This window comes from Balaenoptera physalus, assembly GCF_965194825.1.
Source record: "Balaenoptera physalus genome assembly, chromosome: 9".
NCBI classification, from domain to species: domain Eukaryota; kingdom Metazoa; phylum Chordata; class Mammalia; order Artiodactyla; family Balaenopteridae; genus Balaenoptera; species Balaenoptera physalus.
The window spans coordinates 105468385-105493151 of record NC_138888.1 but is presented as its reverse complement, the minus strand read 5'-3'; positions in this window follow the sequence as shown (position 1 = coordinate 105493151).

Here is a 24767-nt window from a genome sequence, read left to right as displayed (position 1 = left end):
ACTCCCATGTTGACTGCAGCACTATTCATACTAGTCTAGCTATGGAAATAACTTATGTGTCCAATGACAAATTCAGCCACAGAAACAGAAGGAAATCCTTCCATTTGCAACATTATAGATGGATCTGGAGGAGATTACGATAACTGAAATAAACCGGTCAGAGAAAGACAAATACTACTTGATGTCATGTATACGTGGAATCTAAAAAGGTTTAACTCATAGTAGCAGAGAGTAGAATGGTAGCTTCCAAAGGCTAGGTGGGTGGGGCCAGGGTGAATTGGGATAGGCTTTTCAAAGTATACAAACTTTCAGTTATAAGATTTCATGGGATCTAATGTCCAGCATGATGAATGTAGTTAATAATATTGTATTATACACTTGAAATGTGCTAAAAGAGTAATATTAATTTTCTCACCATACATTAAAAAAAAAAAAAGATAATTATGTCAGGTGATGGCGGTGTTAATTAACTTGATTGTGGTAATCATTTCACAATGCATACATATAATAAATTATGCTGTACACCTTTAAAAATATATAGCCCATGACAAAGAGTGTCATTTCTTTAATTATATTTTTACTTATTAATACAATATAAGGAAAATAATCAGAGTTAGCTATCTATTTTCATCAGTACAGCTTATACATTTTAAAGAAGAAGTGTTTTATGTAATTTTATCTCCATTTGAAATCTCTCCAGAATGCATCCACCTGGGACTTCCCAGCCATGCAAATACCGATCACGGTATGTACAAGCTCCTGGGGACGATTTTTCCTCCTAACACTTCCTTCTATCAAAGATAGAGGCAACTTCTATCTTTTGTGTTAATGATTATGGAATTTATATTTTCCCATTGTGTTGGGAAGGCACACATTACACAGCCAATTGTTCTTAATCTGTTTGATAAACTATATATTCACTCCCAAGAAGAATACACAAACATAAAAAGTTAAAAATGATTTGACTAGACACTAACCTTGGGAAAATGATTAAGCTTTTCTAGTGAGTCATGTTTCTCTGTGAAGCCCTCCTTCACCCCCCACCTATGAGTCATTTCAATCTTCCCAAACCATCACCCCTTTGCTGTACTATATCACCTACCTCTAGCGTGTTCCCTACCAAGGCACATGTGTCCACAGTGATTCTCCATGCTCTACATCTGTCCTCCCCTCTTCCACATTAAAACAAACATGATCAACCTTAGATTCGCTAAAGATGCTTAGCTTGTGTGCAACCAATTAAATCTAGGAGATTTATTTTTTAAAAATAATGTAATTCAGAGTCACTTTTGTGGTTATGGATTGATATTTGAAGGAGAATTTTTGAAAGTTTTAAAGAGTATTGTAGACAATGCACAAGGGAGATCTTTATGATTGGGCTCCTTCTTAGTACATTTTAATTTAAACTAAACATACAACAAATTGCCAAAATCTCAAAAGATATCAACATTGAGGGATGTAATAGGGGCAACAGAAGAGCATTAATAAGTCTTTCTAATAGTTTTTCCATCTATACATATCATTATATTTAGTTTTACCTTATCAAGAGAAGATCTGTTAAAACATTTTTAGTTTCCTTTGATGATTTCTTTAGGATGTCATGAATACTTTCTTCCCTTTAATAGGTACCCAATCTGATTTTGATGTATGTTTAGATACTATTTAAATGCCAGATCACAAACTATTTAAGATATAAACATTGAACAAAATTTTTCCATTACAATTTAATTCAAAGAAGTCCTCAGAAAAGAAGCCAGTTAAATGAATATGCCACATTTGCAGGCCCATTAATGTACATAAATGCCTAATTTTAGTTTCTTCCAGGTCTTTCTACTCTTGTCATAGCTGCAGAAGTTGAATTGTGGTCAGCACTGTCACACAGATATAAAGTTTATTTACCATTCCACTCTTCAGTGATATGTGAGATAAATCACTGGCACTACAGGAATATCTGTTAAATATCACTGATGTCAGCTGTCAGGTCATCTCACTTAAAAGGAGAAAAACTTGGCTCCTGGCTCTTTCTGTGTATTTTTGTTTCTTCAGCTAATGCCAACTGAATCCTAACAGCCTGGGTGTACAAGATGATGGATACTATTCTACAGCTTGGATTCTTTTCCTGTAAAGCACTGAAATTTATTTACTCATTATCATTCATGCTATAAGTTATGGATGTGCATTTATTTTTTTTCTTTTTTGAGCTTAAAAAGTTAGATTGCGAAATTCTCTCCCAAAGCGCAAATTAATGTACTTTTTTGTCTACCGCATGAATAGGGTCTAATATATATGGTAATTTGACTCAAACTAGTAGACAGAATTCATTTTAAGTTAAGATAAGAAGCATGAATTTCACAATTAAATTTCCCTCTTGGCTACTTTTTGGACAAATGCATTGATTTAAAACTACTCTCATTACTTAGAGATACTTTATCCCCACACTAGCATAATTTAGACAGCATAATTCCAGTATGCTTTGGTGTACATTGACATCTAGAGACATAATTTAAAAAGAAATTTTCCTCATAAGTGGCAACTTCTTTTTATAGATCCATTTTTCTTGGTTTTCATTTTTGAAAGACATTATTAAGTTCAGTTTTTAATGATTCTTGGAAAATTTTCATCTTATTTTAGACAATAAAGACTCCTGAACTTTATTTTTCTCCAGAAATTTCAGATATCAGTTATTCATTGCTCTTATTGATACACCATGAACATGTTTTACACAGTCACATGCTCACACACACACGTACATACACTCACTTTCCCTGACCCCCAACTTTAGGTAATTATATTAACATCCTCAACAAAATTGCATTTCCTCAAGGATCTACAAATTGTGCTAGAGCTTTATGTTGGTATGTCAAGGCAAAAATTGCACCAGACAAATTTAAACTGTAAGGAAGACTTTATAAGACTACAGTAATACAGAAGAGAGAGCAGAACCCCAACTAAACTCACCTCTGCTGAAACAAAAGCGAGAGGGTTCTAAGTGCTGGGAACTAGTGGGAAAGTTCTAGAAAGAAGTTGACCAATGAGATGTGTGCTGCACATTGAGATATTCCTGCCTTTGCAAACACTTTTCTCTGTTCTGAGGCCATCAGTGTTTGCTCATCGGTGCTCATCAGAAATGAGGCTTCCACCCTCCACATAGATGGGACATAGTGGCATAATCTTCCTTGAAGATTACATTTCAAAGGAACAGATTCTCGGTCCGAGAGAGAGACATCCCTGCGTCATAAAACTGGCAAAAATGGCTTTTAAGAAGATTTTCATTTAAAAGGGGCAGAGAAAGAATTTAAAATTACAAGTTTTCTAAAGAAAATGTCCTAAGAAAAGAAAGGTCAGGGCCTAGACTCAGGAAGAAGCCCAACTAAATTCTATCAAGCTGAGTGAAATTTTAGTGCACTAAATAGGATTAATATTTATTTTATACTTTGAGCAACTATCTCTCAGGTATAGAATTTTCAGCTATGTTAGGTCATTACTTTGCCTTGCCAAAAACAATATAGAGTTCATAAGACAGGCTCTTGTGTTTGTTCTACATTCTAAATATCTAGAAGAATGTCTGGCATATAATTAGTTTTGAATAAATATCTGCTGAATAAATTAATTAATTAGGAACTATTTTACTCTCAATATTTTCATTTTAATAAAATGAATATTACTAGTCTTTACAATCATTCTTCTAGAGCTGACAAAAGCATTCAAAATATTTTTTGTCACTACATTATTACTATGACACATGACCTTCATACTAAATATTCAAGGAAGTTAAAGGTATTTAAAGAGTAACAGGAAAAAAGGAGAGTGCAAACTAGAGTATATTGCATAATTAGTGAATAACATCTAATGTCAAAGCACTGTATTAAGACCCTACATTCACATTTTTATCCTTTTCATATCAATTCTTTATTTTCTTATTCATTTTCCACTCAAAGGGCAGGGTTATATCTTTAAAACACAACTCTGATCATATCTCTCCTCTCGTTAAAACCCTTGAGTCTCTTTCTCTCTCTTCCCCACCCCCCACCCCACACAAAGACAGAGTAACACACTAGTCTAAGTGCTGAGCATTTATTAACTCAAACATTCCTTAAATCAACCTATGAAGTAGCTGCTATTATTATTCCCATATTTACAGGTAAAAAATCTGAAGTAGAGAAAAGTTAAGAAACTTCCCCAAAGTCACACAGCTACTCAGTGCTGGAAGCCAGACTCTTCTCACAGTGGCTGGTGTCAGTGTGTGCTCTCAGCCCCTGCCCCAGCTGAATCTAGCATCCTTATCCTGGCTTGCCAGGCCCTGCATCACCTAGCCCCCACCTGCCTTGCGTCCTCCTCTCGCTGGGCTCTCCTCCCACCTAGCTCGCTGCAGCCCCACCAGCATCCTTGTGGGTGTGTGTGTATTTATTTATTATTTATTTATTTATTTTGGGCTGTGTTGGGTCTTCATTGCTGCGTGTGGGCTTTCTCTAGTTGTGGCGACGGGGGCTACTCTTTGTTGCAGTGCACGGTCTCTAGGTGCATGGGCTTCAGTAGTTGTGGCATGTGGGCTCAGAGGTTGCGGCTCGCGGGCTCTAGCACACAGGCTCAGTATGTGTGGATCACGGGCTTAGTTGCTCCGTGATGTGTGGGCTTGAACCGGTGTCCCCTGCATTGGTAGGTAGATGCTTAACCACTGAGCCACCAGGGAAGTCCCCAGCATCCTTACTCTTCTCAAACACTGAGCCATTTCCTGCCGCAGCCCCCTCTCTTAACCATATTGTTCCGCCTAGAAGGCTTTACCCCGGTAACCACCATTCTCAGCCTAAGAATCACATCCCTTATCTCCTTATTCAGGTACTCCTTACTTTCCCCCTCATCACCACTCCCCCTTCTCCTAGTCAGTTCTTTCCCTCATCTTATCACAATTTGTGATTCTACATTTGCCTGTTTATGTACTTACTCTCCGATTCTTCTCCATACTTTAAGCTCAATAAAGACAGGAAACATAACCATGGTGTACCTAGTGCCTCCATAGTAGGACTTCAATAAATGATTATAGAGTAAATAAATGAAATATGGTTATGATTCCCACAAAATTTACAAAACTTATGTAATTGGATGCATAAATGCATTCAAAATGTGTATAAACCTCAGCAGCAGCAGTAACAGGTCTTGTCTGTTTTCTGTCAGGCTCCGTCAGACTGAAGGTGAAGTTGAGGTAGAAAATAGCAATATGTCTTTTCTATTATAGCATAGTATCAGCTAGACCTAGTCTAGTCCAAACTCCACCTCCAAAAGCCTGGGGGTGAGAGTGGTAAATTCAGAATCCTGGGCATCCCCAGGCTCTCAGTTCCCGGTGTTTAGGTGGAGCGCAGCAGCTTCAGGGTGGCGTTCGGACGCCTCCCGCCCTGAAGCTGCCACCTCCAAGGACAAATGCTGCCCTGCAAAGACACTGCGACCGCCAAGCTGATGCTGCTCCTGGGCTATTGTTCTCACGAACACTATTGATCCACTATCGCTGTCTTTATGTGTTGGCACCTGTGCTGAAGTCCCAGGGCTGCACTTTCATTTCCTTTCTACCGTGAAGCCTACAGAAAACCTTGACCAAAACAATCTTAACCAGTTAAATAACTCAGGCCCGACAGAATCTCACTGCAGTCCAAGGTTGTTTCTGTAGATCCTTTTGCTTTCCTTCTTCTTTTAGCCCTGGGGGATTGACAGGAGGCACACTGCTCCTCTTGCTTTTGTTTCCCAGTGGAGGGCAGCCAGGAAGGAGCATGGGCTGGCGTAGCATGCCCTCTGCTGGAAGCCTGTCTTCCTAAACCCTTCCTTCTGATTAGCTCCTTGTCCCTGAGCTTGACTGGCAAATTAAAATGATTCTTTTTTGTCATCTCTTTAAATCTTTTGCTAAGCAACCATAAACTAAGTGTTCTGGGATTTTGAGAATAATGAAAACCTGGAACATTTAAAGATTCCTGGAAGATATAAAATTTAAGAGAAAAGTAAAGAGAAGAAGGAAGTAGGTGATTCAGAGTATAGACAATGACAAAGTTTTCAATTAAAAAATGTGAGTGCGTGTTACATTCACATCCTTAGAGCAGTGGTGAAAGAAAATGAGATAAATGTAATGGGATCAAGTGAAGCAGGTGCATTTACAGGTCATGGCAAGGAGTTTGAATTCATAGGTACAGTTTCATAGGAGTTAAAGGTTGAGCTTTGTAGTCAAACAACTTGAGTTCGAATTTTGACTTTGTGCCTAACTAGATTTGTGGTTTTCTCAAGAGACTTAACCTCTTTAAGGTTCTGTATGCTCATGTTAGTAATATTATAATATACACTTCAGATTGATGGAAATCTATGCACTTACATAACAAAGCACTTACTTGGTTACTTGGTGCCTCTTTCTAACCATTGTTATCTTTATTAGCATCATTATTTGTTGCAAAAGGTGACTGAGTAGGGGGAGTGCTCATGATAAAGTCCCCAGAAATTACAAAGTATGACAGCAGGTGTTCACTAAGCAAGAAAATTTGCAGCATATAACTACTTGAGGGATGTTTTGTTAAGACATCTATCACATGATATACAGTACTTAAAAAACGCACAGGATGTTATGCTAAGCAACATAGCAATGAAATTAAACAGACATGTATAATTATAAGACTTTCTGTCTTATCCCTACCATAGATGAGTGAGGGACTAGAATTTGACAATGGCTGAAAATGATCATTGCTGACTACTTATTGTTTCCACACTGTCCAAAAGAACTAAAAAGAGATAAAAGTTAAAGCGTGGTCCTTAGAAGCAAAAAAAAAAAAAAAAAAAAAAGTCTCACATAAAGTGATACAGTATTTTCAGTAAAGAAACTTTGAATCAAGGAAAAATTTGATAGTCTCTACACATTTTTTAAACAAAGAAAATGAGTATTCAAACCTTATGGGATTCACCTTTCCCAGGGCCAGCCTGAATGAACTAGAGGAGATTTCTCCTAAATTCTAAGTTTCAAAAATCTCTGGGAAGTGCCAATATTACTTCCCCAATCTACTACACTAGGGATCTTTAGCTGGAAGCCTGACGTGCGGGGTGGCAATGGCCTTTCAACTCTCCCCATAGCATCTCCCTGTTTTTAGAGCTCTATGATTCTCTATCAGCAGGTGATTTTTCAGGCTTCTACTTAGGAAATACACAGACAATATTAGGATTCGTGACTGCACTAATGTGCTCTTTGAATGAACATAAGGTTTACTTGACACATATTAGAGTCTTAACTTTTTAAAAAATTGTAAACGCTAAACTGAATGTGAATACTTTGACCTCTATATCTTGCCTTTTGGCTCCTAGGAATTTGAAGTATTTTGTATATCAGGTAGCAGAAAATGTCCGTTGAAAGAGGGGAAAGTAATTTTTTTCCCCTAAAGGAAACTGAGTTCCTAGAAGCTCAAAAGGAATCCCTGTAAAAAATTGATTTAAAACCATAATAACTTTCATAATGAAAAGATTATACCGGATCTGGGGTATTGCAGTGAGAATTCCCACATGTGCAAGCCTGGTCTCCCATGCCTGAGCCTTTTCAGAGCTCCTTTTAAATTCCCCTGGACCTGCTTTCCCATCCTCCTCTTTGTCACTGAACCTTTCATTCTTGAATCCTATTGCTCTGCCTGGCTTCTCCTCATGCATAACTTTAAACAGCTTATGCCAGACAACACATTGCATTAACAACAAAGAGATGTAGGAACATCATTTGAGTGCCGAGTCTGCTGGGATGCCACCTCTGAATAACCATTTGAACACATAATGCTTGTTCTTGGACACTCATTACTTGATACTATGTATTCAAATTCAGGTTAAAGATCACCATTACTCTATCTATGTGTGGAGATATAGCTCTATTTTTCAATATCAATATTGATATATAGAAATGTATAGCTAGATCTAGACCTATCACTCACCTGACTTTGACCTTTAAATAAGTATATCAAAGTAATATATGTTCTTTTACTCTCTCTCCAGAAAGATGAAGGTGAAAACCCACCATGTCAGAATAGGCTAGAGGTTCAAAACACTGTATTGAATCAGACTCTCAGGTTTTGAAATCAATCTCTATCACTTTCTAACCTTTAGACCATGGTTAGCTATCTCTCAGACTCTTCATGCCCTAATTTTCTCACCTAAGACAGTAGAGATAATAATAATAATAAATACTTTTCAGGGACAATTCAAGTGAAAAACTTAGAAGAGTCTGTCACATAGTAGATATTCAGGAAATAGTAACTATTATCATAATTAGAAATAATGTAATTGCCTGCTGAGAGAGTATATCTCCATTGACGGAAATGTCCTAGAAGATTAGTCATACTCAGCTGACTTAACATAATTTTTAATTCATATAACATTGGGTTGGCCAAAAAGTTCGTTCGGGTTTTTTCCGTAAGATGTTACGGTACAAAATGTCAGGTACTATGCTATATATCAACAATGAAATTAGAAATAGCATGGTTTTGCTAGAAAAGTATGATAACTACAAGAAGATGAAGGAAGTACATCAGTGGAAATTTCTATGTGAGGTTGGTAGAGCATTTGCCATTACCTGGGTTTTCAGGAAAGGCTTCCAGGAGAAGAGGTTACTCAAACTGAGTAATAAAGAATGGAAGTAGGCCAAGTAAAAGAAGTTTCAGGAGACCCTTCCAGGAACTAGGAGACATGACTAAAGATATACTGGATGGAAAGTAGTGCTTGAGGGAACAGTATATAGTTCAGTATCGTTGGAGCAGAAATGATAGAAATGGGCACCGAGAGAAAAATAGGGGCTTAGTTACAGAACAACTGGCTTACCTGTTAAAGAACTTGGCTTTGCTCTCTTTATGGAAACTTTGTTGAACTTCTTATAATATAGTAAATTAGCAATTGAAATGTTCTGGAAGGGATTTGGTAAGATATGAACAAGAACAGTGGAAATAGAAATAGAAAAATAGGAATAGAGTAAAAAAAAATTATACGTTAAATATTCAGAAAACATTTCTGTCAGAATAGGTTAGGTGTTGGGTACTTGGAGAAAGGATACACGATCTCGTGAATACCCTTAATACTTCTGGTTTATATTATTGAATAATTATATTACTAACAGAGATATGTAATAGATTGTAACTAACACATTAAGAAAATTATGGATTCTGAGGCCTTCAGATTGATCTGTGCAAAGGTCTTTTTGTCTCAGGAGCAAGGAGAAGGTCATGCCTAGAGATATATTTGAAAGTCTTTGGGAGTTAAAATAAGTTCAGTGGAAAGGTTTGCCAGGATGAGTGTGGACAGAGAAAAGCAGTGTGTCAGGATCAAACATGGAGAACCATAAAGCTCCAAAGAAAGAAGAGACTTAATCTTCACAAAGAATGATGAGAATAGATGTCAGAAAGTTAAAAGAAGAACCTGTTGAATGAAGATTAAAGAATAAAAGGAAAATTTTGTTTAAAGTAGAAATGAACAGTATTAGCTGTATCAAAATATTTCAGTAACATGAGATGAAAAATTATCCATTAGGTTTTTCAGTTGGAAGGAAATTCATGGGATTGATTAGTGTTAGTAAATGATGGAGGTAAAAGACTTGTACTAGGCTGATGTCTAAATAAGTAGGGGGAGGGGTGGAGGAAGGGTGAGTACAGTTATAGTATAGAAATTAATATTTTATGAAACTTGAAGATGTTAAAAACGGGAAGGAAAGAGTAAAGGGATTTTGACAGAGGTGAATGAGAAAGACTTGACCCTGTTTATTGATGGAAGAGTAAAGTTCATGGAGTGAGGGGCACTATAAGACAGAAGATGAGGTAGCTGATGGAAGAAGTTCTTAGAGAAACGAGAAATGAAATTTCCTTCAGACAGAAGGAAGGACATCTTGTTCCAGGAAATTGGAGAAAATAATATATTTAGATATAGTAAAGTTTGTAGGTTGAATGACAGGAAGTTGGAAGAAAAATGAAAAATCAAAGGATGGGGTATTTCTTTCAGGGGATAGAACAGATGATATGGTAGCAAGGAGAATAGAGAGCAGATATATAGGGAGATGTAAGCAAGAATAAAATATCAGAGTTTAACAGAGCAGAATGGATTGAGAGGACTAAATTAATTAATTAATAGTCAGCAATGTGTCTGTTCAACAGTATTTGTTTAGTATTTGAGGAAGTTTTGAGAGCGACAACATAACCATAGGGAAACTGCAATTTGTAAGATTTGTGAAAAATAACACTCAGAGGTGACTCCCTGACATTGTCACCAATATCATACTGACCAGAAGGCCAGCAAGATCAGGGAATTTTGAGGCAGTAAGTCAAGTGAGAGTTCCACTAATATCCTTAGCAGTTGGAGAGTAGAATTACATTTAGTATTTAAAACAGAACTATAAACATTTGACCTTCCCACCTTTTCACCACCCATCACTCACCTCACAGCACTTATCTCCTTCCTCATCTCACAGTCTAGTGTACATCATTGTAATTGTTCTCTTATAGCCAGTCGAAGTCTGTTTCTCTTTTCTTTCCACTTTAATTTTTATTGCATTTAAATATTCCAACAATAGCAAAACCCTATTTTCTGCCTACTCTATGCCTGAACTTTGAAACTGAATTTGTCTGGTAAGAACAGTCAACATTGCTAAATGGCTTAACTTTAAAATAATGATGAAAATCTCAAGTGAGTTCCCAGCTACGCTTCATTATTGGACTATATATCCATAGACAGTTTACTTCCCAGTTCTCTGAAAATACTGTTTCATACTTTTCCCTCTCTTATTGTATAATTGTGAAATAAAAGCTGTAAGACAAGATCTTCCATATGCTCTTACTACTATGTCTACAAAACCACATGAATCTGGACACCGGTACTTCATCCTCCCTCCAGTAGCAATGAGAACCCCATTTGTGTTCCTATGACCAGCCCAACTTAAAAATGGAATATGCTTGCCTCTTTTTGGACTTTACTTTTAAAGTCATCCACTTTTCATCCTGTGTCCACAACTTATTCTAGACATACAGTCTAGACTCTCCCCAGCAGCTTACAAACATTCTTTAATACCTCTCATATTAAAAACAAAAGAAAAACTAAAACATTTAGAACCCATAGACTGGGTGGCTTATAAACAACAGAAGTTTATTTCTCATACTTCTGCAGGCTGGAAGCCCATGAACAGGGTGCCAGCATGGTTGGTGCCAGGGAGGGCCTCTTCCAGGCTTCAGACTTCTCATTATATCCCCACAAGGTGGAAAGCAGAGAAAGGAAGTAATCACCTTAGCTCTCTTTAAGGGCACTAATCCCATTAATGGGAGCTCCATCCTCATGACCTTACCTAAGACCAATTGACTCCCAAACAAACACCCCACCTCCAGGGCAATCACATCAAGAGGTAGGGTTCAACACATGCATTTTGGGGGAACACAAAATTCAGTACATAACACACATCAAAATGAAACAAAGAAAAGGTTAGGCTATTTCTGACGTATTAAAAATGAGGGAAGTGGTGGAGACATGAAGCTGCTTCAAACCTTCAAGGATAAACACTCCTGAACAAAGTTCCCTAGCCTCATACAGGAGATGCTCAATTATGGCAGTAATTATTCAGAAGAAGGTGAATTATGTGTCATGGTGAGTTTGATTTCACAGAAATATAACCTCCTACCCTAAAACAAACCTGTAGAGAAATTCTGAGGCCTTCATGAGAATGGAAATATAGAAGCAAACTCCTGTTCCCATTTTGTTTTCAGTATGGCTGGCATGTTTTCTGATTTATAAAATATGTGGGGGTTTGATTACTGTTTTGTTAGGAAAAAAACCTCTTATTCTGTGAAAACCACTTGCCTGGACCATTCAGTAACATAAATACAAATCAAAGAACCAAAATTTCCCTGATTTCATTTGTTTTTTGTGGTGTTATTCAGCCTCAAAGAAGGTAAGTATATATATATATATATATATATATATATATATATATATATATATATATATTGGTGGTCTGGTATCATTTTCTATTATATTTAGACAGAGCATTTTCTCTGAAGACACTTTGTGTGTGTGTGTGTGTGTGTGTGAGAGAGAGAGAGAGAGAGAGAGAGAGGGAGAGAGGAAAGGGGCTATGAGAGTAACTTCTTGTTTCTAGGTTGTTTATGCTCATAGTCTTCACAAACCAAGACTTAGAAATGTATATGAAACCTGATGAAATAATTTTCACTTTACCTTAGAGGAGATATTGCAAAGGCAAGGAATTGTGTGGTTGGGAGCCTGAAATGATTGATGTTATAACTGACTAAAAATGTTATTAGAATTTTAACATTGAAATACATACATATAGATGCACACATATGATCTACTGTATATGTATGATAGGAAATACATATATATGCATGTGTGTGTATATATACACTGTCTGTTCATGGTTATGTGCACACACACACATACACACACACCCAGAATTGTAAGTACACAGACAGTGAAAAGGGGGATGTTTTCACTAACTATCTTCAAAGTGAAATGGGAAGTGAAGATTTGTGTATATAGTTTTTATCACAGAAGCTTGATATCATTTGTGTACCTTTGGTTTTGTGTTGATCTTCAAGAAGACTGAGCAAGATCTAAGTTAAATGTTGCACCAAACTCTCATAGTGTTATAATGACCAGTCACACAAGGAGCTGTTGGGTCTGTAAGACAGGACAAGCCCTGTGGAACTAAGCAGAGGAAAGTATGGATGGACTGTTGGAGGTATTGTCTGGGAGAAAACAGAGAGTAGTGTGGGAGATGCCTATGGGTCCAGGACTAGAAGTGGTACATGTATTTTCTTCTCAACCACTATTAGTCGAACCTTAGTCAAATGGCCCCATCCAAATGCAAAGTTTAGAAATACAGCCCATGTTCAGCAGCCATTACTCAGCACTACTCTACACTACAGGAAAAGCTACTTTTCTGGACATATCCTGGGATCCCACAGAATAGAAGGGAACTTCTGAGATGTAAACATTAGGTTATGTAATGTTTGCTGCATAGTCAAGAGAAAGTATTTGCTGTTTATTATTCCCTAGCATTCAATAAGCTGTTAACCCAGCCTGGTGTCAGAGATGGTTTAGGGATTTTGACGGAAGCTGCCACTTGGGCAAGAGTATTAATTGGAGCAGAGCATCCTTACCTAATCAGCACTGTAATCAAAACATGAGTTAGTTAAAGACGGCAAATATAGGAGAATTTTGATACATCAGAGCTCGAGCACCAGTTCCCTCTTCCTATACTGAGATCATCTTTCTAAAACGTATCTTAGATGATCTAATGTTCAAAAATATTTAACAGAAAGCTGCTATATTTTTTCACATTACTATCTTGTTTACTAAGTTTAGAAAGAAATGTGAAGGGATATTTTGGACTATAGAACACAAGTCGTGATCTCCATCATGAGCCCAGCATTATATGTATCTTCTTATTATTAGATTCTTAATATTAATGAGGTGGGTATTCTACACTGACTCTAACAGGCAGAAAAGTAAACAGATATGTAAGCAGGCAAAATCATTACTACTCAAAGGCACAGAAAAATCATCTTCATGACTTTTCATTTTTAACCTCTGTTACAGAAATCATTGATCATATTAAGGAGGTTTCTGAATTTTCATTTTCAGTTAAAGCTAATATGTTTTCATGTTCTGTTTTACAGAGAGTTAAGAAGGTCATATTCTAGCTGGAATTAAAAAAATAACTGCAGAAACAGCCATTTTTCAAAAGAACACAGTATTATTGAATGCAGATTAAATAATATTTATCTTTAACTCTGGGTTTTAAAAATCTTACAGGAAAGCCAGAAACATCCTATAGCATTATTCCTTACAGAAAACAGACAATGCTGCAAGGTGTTGAACATCAGTGGAGATATGTGTAGCTTCTATAAATTATAAATCAGTCAGCAGAACACATAAAGAAAAAATATGAAACAGAAAATGATGCAACTCATAGACAAGAGAAAGCACAAATATCACACTACAAGTTTGTCTTTGAAAATCTGTCAGTTATTTCCTCATAGTGTGTTAACTGAAGGAGAAAAATGGAGCTCCAGGACGTGTGGCCATGCAGCACTGCAGCTGGAGTTTCCTAACTGTAGAAGCTGAAAAGCCATTCTTTCTTTCCAGCTGAAAAATGGTGAAGTTTTGTGGCCAGAGGGCAACTTGTTCAGATTTCAGATCCCAGTCTTCTTTGCCTCATGTGATTACAGTACACTGGGTTTGTAGTTACCTCTTTTATTTACCCAGAAGAATAAAGTGCTACTTTTTCTCAAAAGTAAATGTTTCAAAATTTGAATTTTTCTACCATTTTTCTTATAGTTTTTATTTTACTTAGCTTGTTTTTGATTCTGTATAACTAGAGATATATTTTTGAAGATTTCATACAAACACTACCAGAGAAAAAATATATATGGTATTTATTTGAATCAAGTAAATTAAAATTATAAAATACATTTTAACTTTCTGTTAAATTAAATGCTAAAGAAAGGGCTAGGGAATGATTTGTGTATGATAATGATAATTGCCATAATAACTGGACTTGAATAATTGAAAATTCAAATGGAACATGAGTATTGTAAGAATTCCTTCCTAAAAGACTAAAGTATATTTGATATTGCTGATAAATGAGATAAGCTAATCAAGCAAACATTTCCAAAAGAAACATGTGTCCTGAATTTTTTGAACATTCCAGCACATATGTCTTTGACTTTCTTTTTTTTTTTTTTTTTTTTGTAGTTTGACATTTTGGATCATGGATTGTATTCAGGTCTTCCAAAAACAAGTGTAAGCTTCTACAAATTTTACCATATGCTTTTAATTTCCAATGTGAATAGCCTATCATTCAAATCATATAAAATATTTTGGATGACTTTGCTATAGAGATGTTTTAGGCGACTCATCCAATGCTTTTTCAAAGAACCAAAGAAGGTATGTGTGTTCATGTTCTGAGTCAAATGCCATTCTAGTTCTAAATTTGGTTAATGTAATGCAAATTATTTTGGAAACCCATAGCTTCTAAAGATGTAAAAGTATACTGTTTTAAATCTTGCTACAGGTTTATCAGTTTTGTTGACTTTTAAAAGAACCAACTTTTTGTTTTACCAATTTTCTCTGTTTTCCCATGTTCAATTTCAATGATTTCTGCTCTTATCTTTGCTATTTTCTTCCTACATTTATCTTGCTTTACTTTTTCTAGTTTTTTGAGGTAAACTGTTTATTTGAAACTTCTCCTCATTCCTAATGTAAGCATTTTAGTACTATACATTTCTCTCTCATTACTACTTGAGCTGCATTCTATATATTTTGACATGTTGTTTTTAATTTTCTTTCTACTTTATGTGACTTTTAAAAACTTCCCTCGAGACTTACTCTTTGACATACGGGTTACCTAGAAATATACTATTTAATTCCCACACGTTTAGAAATATTCCTGTTCTCTCCTGTTTTTTATTTCTAGTTAGTTTCCAGTAAGGGTGGAGAAGACACTGTGTATAATTTATATTATTTTAAATTGTTGAGGTTTGTTTTATGGTACTAGATTTGGCTTACCTTGTTGAATATTCCCTGGATCCTTAAAAAAATGTGTATCCTGCTTTTGTTAGGTGCAGTGTTCAATACATGTCCATTAGACCTTGTTAGTTGATTGTGTTGTTCAACTATTCTATATTCTTGGTGATTTTCCATTTAGTTATTAAATTAATTATTGAGAAAGGGGTTTGATATTCTATAATTCTAATTATGGATTTGTTTATTTGTCCTGTGATGTATACCAGGTTTTGTCTCATAAATTTTGAGGCTCTGTGTTTGGTGCATACACACTCAGGATTATATATCTTCATGGTTGATTAATCTTTTATTAATTATATAATATACCTCTTTTCTCTAGTAATCTTATTTTCTCTGAAGTCTACCAAATATTAATATAGACACTTCTGCTTTCTTTTTGATTAATGCTTGCATGGAATATGTTTTTCTTCCATTCTTTCACTTTCCATTTACCTGTATCATTGAATTAATTTAAAGTGTGTTCCTTGTAAGCAGCATATAATTATATGCTAGATATAAAACTTTTTGTTTGCAATTTACAGTTCTTAACTTCTAACTTACAGAGGTTCAATTATAGTTTGTCTCAATGTAGATCTCCTTGAATTTATCCTTTTTGGGATTCCGTTGCTCCTTGAATCTACAGATTTGAGTTTTCATCAGATTTGATACATTATCAGTAATTATTTCATTGAATATTCTTTCAGCCTCCTTTTGTTCCCCTCTCCTTCTGGAACTTTGATTATACAAATATTCCATCTTGAGTTATTGTCGCACAGACCCCTAAGGCTTTACTTCTATTATCTTTCTGTTCAGATTGGACAAATTTGATTAATCTGTCCTAAAGTTCACTGATTCTATCATCTATCACATCCAGTTTATTACTGAGTCTATTCAGCAAGTTTTTAAAAATTTTTATTGTATGTTTCATTTTTAAAATTTTCATTTAGTTTTTTTAATAATTTTGATTTCTTTACTAAAATTTTCTAATTTGCAATTATTTCAAAATAATTGTTGTTAATTATTGAAGGATTTTTGATAGTTGCTTTAAAATCTTGTCCTATAATTCCAACAGATGACACTTCTTGGTGTGGATATCAGTTTATTATCATTTCTTATTGAAGTTATAATTGTCTTAGTTCTCAGTATAAAGGGTGATTTTTTTATTAAATTGTATCCTGGACATTTAGTTATGTTAGCAAACTCTTAGTGACTAAGAAAAGCAGTTTGCCCTCCCCTGTGTGGGTGAGGATCATCCAATATGTTGAGGGCCTGAATAGAACACAGATGTGGAGGAAGGAAGAATTCTGCCTGATTGTTGGGCTGGAACATGAGTTTAATCCTGCCTTCCGTACTCCTGCTTCTTAGACCTTCAGACCAGAACTGGAATCTATATTATCAGTTCCCGAGTTCTCAGGAATTAAGAGACAGACTCAAATACACCACTGGATCTCCTAAGTGGAGGTCAGGACAGAAGATTCTGGAACTTCTCAGTCTCCATAATTGTTCTCTCAATATGTCACGTATATACATTCATCCTCTTGGTTCTGTTTCTTTTGAGAACTATGACTGACCAACACACAGTGTTTCCAAGTTCTCTTATGGTTGCCTCTTCAGATATTTCCAGAAATTATTGTTGTAATTAGTGGGGAGGAGAACAGAGAAATGAGTCTGCATCATCTTGTCTAGACCAGAAATCCTAAAAATATATTGTGGTAAAATTCATGAAAATGGTTTCAAACAATTTAGATAAAATTATTTCCATCTCTAGAAAATCACAATTTCCTCCATTTTTCCCTTCATTTAAGATACTGTGACTTGCTGGGGATAACTTGTCACAGCATCAAAGATGCCCAGTACAGATTTGTCTTCTCTAGGGACTCACTGTTGTTGACAATTATTCTTACTCAACTGTTATGGTCTCTGTGTTGCATTTACCATAGTTGATAGCGAGATCATCTTTATTTCCTCAGATCTCTAACCAAGCAGGTGTCACCCTTACCTGTGGAAGGTATTGTAGTTACTATAATTTTAATGAAAATTCAAATCATTTGACCTAAAATTCCTGTATAGTCTTCCTCTTTACTCCAAAATCTCCCTTCCCCCTTTCTGTCCCATCTCTCGCAGATAAAAATTATGTCCCTTTTTAGTCACCACTATTCATTCCATTAACATAATATTTGGGCCTGAATCTTTCACCTTATCTCCCCTATAATTCTAATTTTTTAATAACTTACTCATTCTTGTCCCTTAATTCAATGAAATGAGTGTCCCTGGAGTTAGACTGGGTCGAGGTAATATGAACACAGACCTAGAAATTTAAGAATTGTAAGCAAAATATTATTAGGATTTAAAATATTCAATATATATTTATTACATATAATATATTATCTATTATAATATGTTTTATATTATATATCATATATTATATTATGTTATCATATCATATCATATATTATATAATATAATAATTAGAATATTGATTTTATATTAATAATAATATAACATTAATATATTTTATATACTATGTTCTAATATAATATACATATAATTATTTTATAATTAACATAATGATATAATATTAATATAATTATTTTATATAATAATGTATTATATCATATATTATATATCATATATCAAATATTAAATTATATATGATATATTATTATCAAATATTAATATATATTGAATTATATATACTATTATATATTATATGATATATGCTATTTATATAAATTATATATAATTATACATAATTAATGTATAATAATTAATATAATTATAATATATAATGATATATGTTATATCATTATAACTAATTGTTATTATATTACATAATTATATAGAATAATAATATGCACATATATTTTATACATCTATAGTATCATATGAATTACATTATAAATATTTTTATATGTTTAAATTATATTTATATTGATATTTTAAATATAACTTTATATTATATGTTATATGGTATGTTACATTATATAATATATATAATATATATAAATATAAAATGTAGGATTATATATATTATATATAATAAATATTCAATTATAAAATTTATATATATAATTTATATATATAATTTAATATATATAATCATATATATAAGTATATATCCACATATAATATATAATGCATATTATATATTTTATATATAATATAGTATAATATAATATAATGTAGTATATAATATATCATATAGTATAAAAATTATATGTAATCTATATTTTTATATTATATATTCAATTTTATATATATTATTTATAAAATAGAAGATACATATATAAAATTATATATAATCTTTAATTATATATATATTTGTATATGTATTTTTATAAAATTTAGTTCATATATTTTATATATAATATAGTATATTATATGGTATATATTATATAATATAAGATAATAATATATAATATAATAAATGTTATTAAAAATAATATTAATATATGTATAATATAAATATAAATAATATAAAAATATATTAATATAATATATAAATATGTAAGGATTCTATAAATTTATGTTATTTAAAATATATAAATTTATAAATTTATATATTATTTATATAATATATAAATTTATATATTACATAAATATTAATGTATATAATATATAAACTTATATAGTATACAAATAAAATATATATAATATATAAAGATATCTTATATCCTGTATATATTATACTATATTATATTATATATAATTACATAATATATATTACATAAAATCATATATAATTATAAAGTATATTTATAGAATACACAATATATATTATACATACTATAAAATTCTATGTAATTTATATATAGAAGATAAATATTTAATATAAAATCATATATAATATAATTATAATATATAATAATATATTCTATACATATATATTATGTAGGTAATATAATATTTATAATAATGTGTAATATTTTAATAATATAGATAATAATTATTATTAATATAATAATTAGTGTTGTTAGTAATATTAACAATTATTATTAGTAATTATACAATTACTAATTATTATTAGTAATTAGTGTTACTTTATATATGTGATATTTATAATTAATATGATTATCATAGATGATGTTATATAATATTTAATACATATTTATAATATTATTATTACATATATCATGTTATATAATATATAATTCTGCCTGATTTTATAAACGATATATATTATACATATTTTATAATATATTTATAGTATACATAATATAATATAAATATTATATTAAATGTATAACATATAATTATATAATATGTAGATAACATATATTATATTATGTATATATAAAATCATATATATTAACATATAATTATAGTATATATTATATTATAATATATAATTATAGTATAATTATAATATGATTATAATACATAATGTTATGTAATATATAATTATTACTAATTATCATTATATATAATATATATGTATTATTATATTTTTGTAATGTATAATATATATAACATATATAATATATAATATATAAATAAATATATTTTTATATTATATATTAATTAAAAAATATATTTTATATAATATAAATTATATATGTTATACTATATATAATAATATAATATAATATATAAAATGTGTAAGAGGGGCTTCCCTGGCGGCGCAGTGGCTGAGAGTCTGCCTGCCAATGCAGGGGACACGGGTTCGAGCCCTGGTCTGGGGAGATCCCACATGCCGCGGAGCAACTAGGCCCGTGAGCCACAACTACTGAGCCTGCGCGTCTGGAGCCTGTGCTTCCCAACAAGAGAGGCCGCGATAGTGAGAGGCCTGCGCACCGTGATGAAGAGTGGCTCCCGCTTGCCGCAACTGGAGAAAGCCCTCGCACAGAAACGAAGACCCAACACAGCCATAAATAAATAAATAAATAAATAAATAAATAAATGTGCTTTTTAAAAAAAAAAAAAAAAAAGTGTAAGAAAATAATAAAATAATAAATGAAAATATAATAATTTGATATATATTTTATAATATTATAATATTACATTATATATTATAACATGTATCATATTATATATATCATACTATAGATATATATTATAGAAATATTATTATATAATAAAATAAAATATATTATATATTATGTTATTAATAGTATATAATATGCTTATACATAATTATTATTATATATAATAAACATAATTATATATTAATTATATGTATTTCTGAAAAATTAGTTATCTATATACTTTATCATTTGTAAGTAGTTTTAAAAAATAAGGGAAGTCTAGATCCTTTTCACATTTCAAAGATGAATTCACTAGAAACATTTTTCGTATTAAAATACACTTCATGTATTTGCCATATTTGAAAGGACAATTGACTAATTAACATTAAAATATCACTGACAGACTTGCTTATATTCGATTGTGTTTAACAAGTTGCAATTCTGGAATTATAAAATGACACCTTAAGAGGGATTCTGGCAACTTGAAATTTATTATTCAGAGAAGTTGGAGGTACCTTAGATATTAAAATATTACAAGAAACTAATCATCTTGAAATGAGAAGCTGGAGAGAAGAGGTAAAGTATTACTGCTGTTTTCAAAACTTTGATCTCATTTCAAAGGTAATAGGGATAAAGTATTTTTCTATATTTTCCAGATGATAATGTCAGGACCCAAGGAAAAAGCCCTAAAGAGAACTAGATCTTAGCACAATATGAGTAAACATAAATAAAAAAGAAAATAATAACAGCTTAAAATTCAGCAATGTTAAAAGATGAAGTAGTTTCCATCAGGAAGTTTTGAGTTACTCATCCATCAGTGGAGTTACTCTTATGGTTTGAATCCATAATGAGACTGGGCATTATTCTCACAAAGGTAGTGAGAAAGGATTGAAACATCAAAGGAACTTTAGATCAGATGTCTTCTAATGCCCTTTCCAACCTTGGGACTATAAAACGTAAACTTCACCAATTTCCCCAAAAGAGAATAGAGCATTTATACCTCTGGCCAAAGGGATGTTTATAGTATTCATAAACAACAACAGAGGAAAAAATGTTTTTAAATTATATACAGAACTACTGACAGATAATACATATAAACAAATAAAAATGATTTATTCCAGGACTTCCAAAATATAATGTCTTTGTTCTCCTTGTAATTTACCATTTTTTTGTGTGAATATTTAAACATTTTTGTAGTAGACTGATCTAATTTAATCACTTTTCACTTTCCAAAAGAATAGGATTAAATTTGAGATTTATTTCTACCTCTACAAGTCAAATTCTTCCTTCATTAAAGGTACATTTATTTGCCCTACCTACACGACTTAGAGTTATTTATAGCATTTGCTTTAAATTTAATAAGATATAGACCTAGTTCTAGTGAAATTTTCTGATTTTAAATTTTCATATGGAGGAATGTCAAAGAAGATCATTTATAGCTTTGCTAGCAAAATGAGTTCATATAAAATTTTTTTAAAAACTTGTACTAACAAAAGCACTTGCAGATTTGCTTATTTGTGGTTTTTAATTTTCAAACTTTGGTAAGAAAATTCAGGCTTAATAATAGTCATTTCATAATGTCTTCAGAAAGAAGATTATCAATTTCAGTGGTTTGAGGAAAAAAGAAAGCCGACTCTAGTATAATTGGTGGGAAGGGCACTATAATATGCTTACCTATGACTGTAAGTGAATCATCAGGATTTCAGTATACTTTAAAGTGTGTTTCTTAAACCAACTACATCAGAGTTACTTGGGAAGCCTATTGATAGACCCGATCCTAGGCTTTCAGAATCAGATTTCTGAAAATAGAGTCAGAAAATTTGTATTTATTATAAAGACACATTCAGGTCTCATGACAGGGATAATTAAAGAAATAAATAATAAAATAATTACTAAAATAAAATAAAACTCTTTACAGAGTGAGAAAATAATTTTTTAGTGACTTTGAAGGGCTATGAACTTATGTATAAAACCTAATACTTTGCCTTGTTTCAAAAAAAATCATCTTTATCTCCATCAGAAGATGAATTCTCACCTGTGCTATTTAGTCAACAGAAACTACTTTAAAATTTCTATCATTTGTATAATAAGTAAAACAAGCTGGAACATATGTAAGACTTGGTATTTGGGAATAACATTTTCACAAATTGTAAAGTTGTAGAGATTTAGCTCAAAAGTTCCTAAGTGTCTGTCCAAAAAGGGAGAAAAAGCTTTGCTCTCAATGTTTTAGTCTTTTTGAGGAATTACTGCGGAAAGAACTAGGTGGGGAGCGGGGCAGGGGAGCTCCAGGTAGAATGGCTGAAGGAGAGTTGACCTAATCTGGCCATGGTAAGCACATCTCATCAGGGAGAGACTCTGTGCTGATGCTACTGTGTCCACAGGTAGAGCCTTTCCCCTCCTGGTGTTTGCTACCTGTTCATGTGCACTGTGCTGTCCAAAGGTTGTCTCAGATTTTGTGTGTGTGTGTGTTATCCAGATCCAAAGCTTGGTTTTGTCATTGGTTTTCATGACAACAACTCTGCACACATAGAAACATTTCATGATTTTTGTACTTTATTCAATATTGAAGGAGTCTTAAGTGTAACAAAGCAGACAGTCTTCTGCAAAATCTCTTATTTCCCTTTCCTTTCTCTCTCTCCGTTCACAGAACTTGGATTTATCTGCAATATATCTTCTACTCTAAAAGAATTTTCAAGGAACATTTTTCAATTACAAATAATTCTATCTATGAAAGAACTCCTGAAGACACTTTTTTCCCCCATGAGAATGGAAGTTCTTTCCAGGCATGAATTTTTGTTTGTTTTTGTTGCCTTTTATCAAATCCGCAGGGACTTTGTCAAATGCCTGGGACATAGTAGACCCTCAGCCAGTAATTGCTAATTCGTTAAATGAGATAGATGCTTTATATACTGAGTGTTTTCTTACATGGAGTCAGAATCACATGTCTTACTAACCCTGCCTTAACTTTCCTTCCACAGGACAAGAAAAAATTCTCGCTGGTTCAGGCCACCTCATGATACCCATCTTCACTGTAGCCAAGTGAGCTAGGAAAGTTTCCTGTCTTCTCATTGTCCAAATAATAGTGAGTCCATACCTATTTCCTCAAAGAAACACGCACACGCACACATACACAGCCCAGAGCCCTGGTCTAAGTTTAAGGGACATTCTGATGATAGGGGAAAGCACTGCTCCAGGTGGAAGGTTCTGGGGTGTGACAGACTGACTCATAACTGTATCAGTTCTAACTCCATAAATGAGGCTAATGCTGCTGGTCACAGCCTGGCTGTTTGGTCTCACTTCCTGAGTTTCTCACGCTCTTAGTCTTGGTTTCTCACTCTCACTCCTCTTAAGAAGAAGCCACATTTGCACTTCTCTGTGAACTATTCCCACAATAGCTCAGGTAGACTTGGATGAATTTCCCTGAGAGTACTTCATCTTATCTTACTGACAGTTTCATTTGTATATATGGTTATTTTTCCTCTTCTTTCATATTTTCTAACTACAAATACTTATATAATAGTGTCATATTTATTCTGGTACAGGTTTCTAGTTCCTGGGAACATGTAGTACCTCTACTTCTCCAACTGGGGCTCTTCTCCCTCTTCATGAATCACTCTGTGTTTTCTAGAATTGGGTTTTTTTTTAAAAGATTCTAGGCCATAAATAAAGATGGAGGATCACTCTTCTGGCCCCAGGAGTACGGTGGGGAACATGCTGCAATACAAGGACATGCAGTGTGTTGGTTGGTGCTCCAGACATGTCAGCTTCTAAGAATTGCAGCATCTCCAGTTCTTTTTAAATTTATTTGTTTATTTATTTATTTATTTTTGGCTGCATTGGGTCTTTGTTGCTGCGCGTGGGCTTTCTCTAGTTGCGGCGAGTGGGGGCTACTCTTCGTTGCAGTGCACAGGCTTCTCATTGTGGTGGCTTCTCTTGTTGTGGAGCATGAGCTCTAGGCTTGCGGGCTGCAGTAGTAGTGGCACATGGGCTCAGTAGTTGTGGCTTGCGGGTTCCAGAGTGCAGGCTCAGTAATTGTGGCTCATGGGCTTAGTTGCTCCGCAGCATGTGGTATCTTCCCAGACCAGGGCTCGAACCCGTGTCCCCTGCATTGGCAGGTGGATTCTTAACCTACTGCACCACGAGGGAAGTCCCTCCAGTTCTTATAAACATTATTAGCTGCCCGAATCAAAAAAAATGAGAAGGGGAAAATAAGATAAGTGGGAGAGAGGATGTTGTCAGCAGCCATTGATGGAT